At 43.6% G+C, this 5,835-nt stretch overlaps 1 pseudogene; it reads left to right on the top strand.

The window, feature by feature from the left end:
- Positions 1-4,133: 4,133 nt before the first annotated feature.
- Positions 4,134-4,251, top strand: LOC124560569 (annotated as a pseudogene).
- The last annotated feature ends 1,584 nt before the right edge of the window (positions 4,252-5,835 follow it).

Raw genomic sequence — 5,835 nt, 5'->3', positions numbered from 1 at the left:
GTATGATTTTATTACGAGCTTATCCCACTGGCGACATGCACCTATACTTTTCGTCTGTTGAAACACACCCTGCGAACACCGTCTATATTCAGTGTAGCAGTATTTATTTGGAAGACCACTTCATTTGGAAGCAATACCGTACGTTAATTTATAAATAACGCCTAGTTTTTAACATGGATATGTTAGCAATACTTGTATGTGGCTATAAAATCAAGACCGGTTTTTATGCAGAGTGGCAGTAACATGGTCGTTGCGATATCGTCACTTACAAGACGATTACGTCTCTCTTCCTAAGACACACTGGTACCACTCACAAGAAAAACAAATGAGCCATGTCCATCCATCGCGGATTTTCGCTCAGTGTTGTTTGGTGCCACCAGCATTCTTTTATTGGTGAAGTATTGTACATACGAGGGTTGGAACTTTAACAATAGCAACTATTTATTTACAGCTCATACAAAATAGATGTGTGTTTCAAAGTTTTACCGACCTTCAAAGTAGTCACCAGCATCGTGTATAACCCGTTGCCAGCGATGTGAAAGTCGTAGGATACTCTTAGCAGTGCCAGTTGTGTTGACAGTTCGAGCGGCGTCGTCTATTGCCTGATGAATTTGTAGCAGTTCTGAAGCGAATGTCGTGAAGTGTTTCCTTCAGTTTAGAAATCGAGTTGAACTCACGAGGGCTTAAGTCAGGGGAGTGCAGTAGGTGGTATAGCACTTAGTAGCCCCATCAGTCAAACAAATCAGTCACAGCTTGCACTGTACATGCTTGAGCATTGTCCGGCAAAATGATGGCCGGGTCCAGCAGAAAGTGTCATCACTTCTGTTTCTATGCTGTTCATTTTTGGAACACAACCTGCGACCAGCTTAGAGGCAAAAGTGATGACACTTTCTGCAAGACCTGACCATCATTTTGCAGGACAATGCTCAAGCACGTACAGTGCAAGCTGTTACTGATTTGTTTGACTGATGGGGCTGCTGGGGCTGCTAAGTGCTATACCACCTACTGCACTCCCCTGATTTAAGCCCTCGTAAGTTCAGCTCGATTTCTAAACTGAAGGAAACACTTCACGGCATTCGCTTCAGAACTGCTACAAATTCATCAGGCAATAGACCGCGCCGCTCGAACTGTCAACACAACTGGCACTGCTAAGAGTATCCTACGACTTCCACATCGCTGGCAATACACAATGCTGGTGACTACTTTGAAGCTAAGTAAAACTTTGAAGCACGTATCTATTTTGTACAAGGTGTAAATAAATAGTTGCCACTATTAAAGTTCCAACCCTCGTAATAGGGGATGTGCGATAGATTCCCTGTGATCGGCAGGATCATAAAGTTATGTTTGGGTGAAAACTTACTGCAGTCATTGTTCCAGCATGTGCAAAGAAAATGATTATGTCTGGTCATAAGGCGAGTATGGATTTGACTTGGAAAACTGCAATTTCAACACTTCAATAGCTATAAGGGGGACGAAAGATTTTACAGGGAAAATTATATCCACTCCCAAGAAGGATATAGATGCTGATATTTCCAGAGCCACAGTCATCAGTAGGTGGTATTTCTGATCCTTCGTCATTGTCGAATCCCACCAGATTGGCGCTACAGTTATAATATTTAATTATAATTACAGTGATAAATATCTGGCTAGTTTCGTAGGATTCTGCATGGCAAGCGGGTGGGTGATGATGATATCCAGTGCTCGGAACAAATGTACATTTCCGTCTTAAAGCACGAGCCGTTGCTGAGTCTCCTGAACCATTAAGGTGGGGTATAACTTTGTCGCCCTCTGGTTGGGTGAATAGCGAACTAATACTCAGTATGTGTTTTGTTGAGCAACTGTCGTGATCACGTGTGTTGCGACTATTCTCCGATTTTTATGTGGAAATTTCAGAAGATTCAGTCTCTTATTACTGGTAAGTGCTGGCACTGGACATATTGACAATGCCTGAATTCCTGCCACTCCAGTCATCCCCACACGCCCTCCACGCACAGGTGGTCCTCTCTGGTGGGTCGAGACCGAGGTTTGTGTACACTACGGCAACTAGCACTGTGTGACTCTCTGGCCTGGGGCACTGCACGCGGACATCAAGACATGAGCATGCGAGATGTGCGACCTCCAACATCTAACCATCACAACTACTACTATGGATTGTTCTGTTTACTCCTTCTCGATACATCACAGTGGATTCTGTCTTGCAGTGGTACTTGTTGTTACTTTCCCATCACGTGGTAGATCTTCCTCTGCCTCCTCCTCCTCCTCCCCCCCCCCTCCTCCTCCTCCTCCTCATCATCATCATCATCATCACCATCACCACCACCACCATCACCATCATTCTTCATCCTGGTGTAGCTAAGATAACCAGCTTATAGTGCTTTAAAAACCCAATCACAACATCAAATTTCCAATTGATCAACTTATTGCTTCAAATAATGGTATTCTCAGCACACACACACCAGTCCAGCCCTCCTGCAGAATGTTTTAGGACATAGCATGCAACTGAGCTGAAATTTGAAATTTTCAGTTACCTCAACGTAACTGATTCCCTACCAAATGACCTAACTGTATCAGTATCCACTGATAAGAGGCAACAGAAAGAAAAGAGTCCAGTAGGGTTTTTAAACTGAGTAGTTGCAGGATCGAATCCTGCCATTATTTCAGTCCTAGTGTCCACCAATAGGAAGCAAGGAAAAACTGTTACACACAGGGGGTGTCGATTTAATTAGTCAATCAGTCTGATAGAGTGAAGGAATATTTCCAAGACATCCACAGCTGGCAGTTTACCAGGAAAGCACTGCTTTGTTTGTGGTTTTAGGAGAACAATAGGTTAAGGGTGACATGGAGCAGAAAAATAGGTTTGCGCCAGAATGTATGCTTGCCCCTGGTGTAGGCAACGTGCACTAATAAAATAGCCCCGCACCCCCATTGCGCTACTACTTATGTCTTGTATTTGATTCTGAAATAAATTCTTCTGTAGTTTGTGCCGTTCTTCGGATGCCGTTAGTATTTTTTTATAAGAAACTGTAATTCGGCTTAGACTTACAGCACCATTTCGGTCAGTTGTTTCAGAATTTATTCATTTACCTGAAAACGCCTACTTAAACTACAATACTCCTAAGGACACTTCCCGTTGGGGAGATAATTTTTATTTCATGAAAGCACTTAAGAGTCTTTGAGAGGATTCGCAGTAGTCTGAAAGAGCGTCTGTGTTGCTTTCCGGAAAAAGACTTTATCTATGATCTGGAGTCTGGCTGACCCCTGTGTATTGTAAGGCGCCCACCTTTTACGACAGCCAGGTCAAGCGGTTCCTGCTACCATTGTCATGGGGGGAAATGGTGCATCCTCTATGGAACGCTACGTCTAAGCAGAATGTTCTGTTTGAGATTCTTTGATGTGTTATACATAAGTGCCCTTGTGAAAAAGACGACTTATTTTTGAACAGGAAGAGAATTCTGAATGGTGGAAGGAGGAGTGACAATGAAAGTTTGAATCATGACTGGAAGCCTGTTCAGATAACCTAATGGTTAAGGCGGTAGGTCTAAAAAAACAAAGAATTGTGGGATGGAGTCCTGGGCTGATACAAATTTTCACTAGGCATAACATATTAACAATGCAGATTTTGCAATGAGTGTAATCAGTAGGCATGTGTAAACCATAATGATATCCCTTTATTTTTTAAGAAAATACGGTGTCAATACACTTTTATTTTGTTTCCATATAATGGAATGCAGTGTTGTAAAGAAAATAACGGGGTCAGGTAACTGTAATTTTTGTTCTTTCTTTTGTCTGTGCGTTATTCTTATGCACCGAATTTCAAATTAACATGAAGAAAAATTGGAATTCAGACGGCACCAGCAGTTGACAACACCTGGTCAAGTTCGCGTTCCTCGTACTCTATACGTATTTATTTATTCATATGTATGTTTTTATTTTCCGCGATCGTCGTGTTCCAGTGTCTTACCAGAATTCCTCTGTTTGTGTACATTGTTTACAGAAAGCGGTGTCACCATTATCGGCAGCGGAATATGTAACATCTGATTGAAGTAAGGGTTACACTGACGGAAGCAGCCTTACACAGACATGAGGTCGTCAGGATTTGGTACTTATTTACTACTTAGTATTTGTGCTGCTTTGCCAACGGCCTCGCCGCAGTGGTAACACCGGTTCCCGTCAGATCACCGAAGTTAAGCTCTGTCGGGCTGGGCTAGCACTTGGATGGGTGACCATCCGGTCTGCCGAGCGCAGTTGGCAAGCGGGATGCACTCAGCCCTTGTGAGGAAAACTGAGGAGCTATTTGATTGAGAAGTAGGGATTCCGGTCTCGGAAACTGACATACGGCCGGGAGAGCAGTATGCTGACCACATGCCCCTCCATATCCGCATCCAGTGACGCCTGTGGTCTGAGGATGACAGCGGCCGGTCGGCACCTTTGGGCCTTCATGGCCTGTTCGGGAGGAGGAGTTTAGTTTTTTATTTGTGCTGCTTTGCTGAACTGTTTCAGACTAAATTTAACCATTTAGTGGATGGTATCGGGACCATTATTCAGTCGCTCGATGATATCCTCCGAGTTGCTCACGTGTTGATTACTTTGTCAGTATATGGACTGGCGATAGTGCATACAGTGTTAATTTTGTGTCGTTATTCAATTTCCAAAACATCGCTTTCTGTCATAGTACAGGTGTAATTTCAGTAGCTGATTTAAATTTGCTAATTTTGTTTCGCACTTTCCGAATCAGAGTAGTTTTTTTATCCATATCGTTATCGATGCCATTTTCCATTCTAGCAGGCAGTTTTATGCACAATAACCGATCGAACATTAAGGGTTTCTTAGGTTACACTTGAGCTTACAACTGCTGTTATTTGTTAAAGAAATCAGTGCGGCGTCAGCACCGGCAGGTTTAGCGATGGGAGGTGAAACTGAGCGCTAGCGCTACAACCGAGGTGAGACTCAAGATTTGGGAGGAGTCAAGAGTTCGGCGCTGGTAGGCGTGTAGGCTGGGGCAGGTCGGCCGGCACAGCCCGGACCGATCGATGGGAGCGACGCGGTGTGGCGTGGCGTGGCATCGCGTGCCGCGGTCCGCCAGCTCGCAGCCTGCAGGGTCACGCTGCTTCAACACCGCACCGGCCTCAGCTTAAGGGGGAGGGGCTGACAGGAGACACCACGCTAATTCCGTGTAGCACCGACTCCGACCTTGATAATGACCTTAAATAGATGAGGAAGACAGTCTCCCGAAACCACTCATTGATGATTAGGTCCCGTGCTACCAGTTTGCGCGGACGTTGTTTGCCCAGTTTCATCCACTGTTCCATAAGTTCCAGACATTTGTCATGGAATTAAGATCTTGTGATTTGAGGGGCTTGTCGAGATGATACAGGGTGCTAGAATGGGTTTCGAATCAGAAAAAAGGCGAATAGCTCTGTGAATATGCCTGTTGTTTAAGACATGTTGATACTCATTATAAGTGTGTAGAAGAAAGGCAACGCTTGGTCACCGAGAAAGGTGAAATGAGCACCCTGGTTGATGTTCACGGTAACCAGAATGAATTGGGCCAAGTCATAGTACGGAAAATGCTTCTAGAACATCTCAGTATCATCTCTGCCCTGAACTACACTGTACAAACATATACATACATTAATACTTGTTTTACAGATCATGAATACGACATTTAGTAAAGATGTGGAATGTGGCACTTCAACATAAGTTTTCTTTACCCAAAAAAATATTTCTTTAAACTGATACTACTTCATATCTAAAAATTTGTCTATTGTGTAGTAGTAGTTACCTTTCAGAAATTCTTTTAATTTGTTTTTAAATGTTGGTTGGCTACCTGTCAGA

This window comes from Schistocerca americana, chromosome 1, assembly GCF_021461395.2.
Source record: "Schistocerca americana isolate TAMUIC-IGC-003095 chromosome 1, iqSchAmer2.1, whole genome shotgun sequence".
NCBI lineage: Eukaryota > Metazoa > Arthropoda > Insecta > Orthoptera > Acrididae > Schistocerca > Schistocerca americana.
The sequence above is the reverse complement of the archived record's forward strand: the minus strand, read 5'-3'. Positions and strand labels throughout refer to the sequence as shown.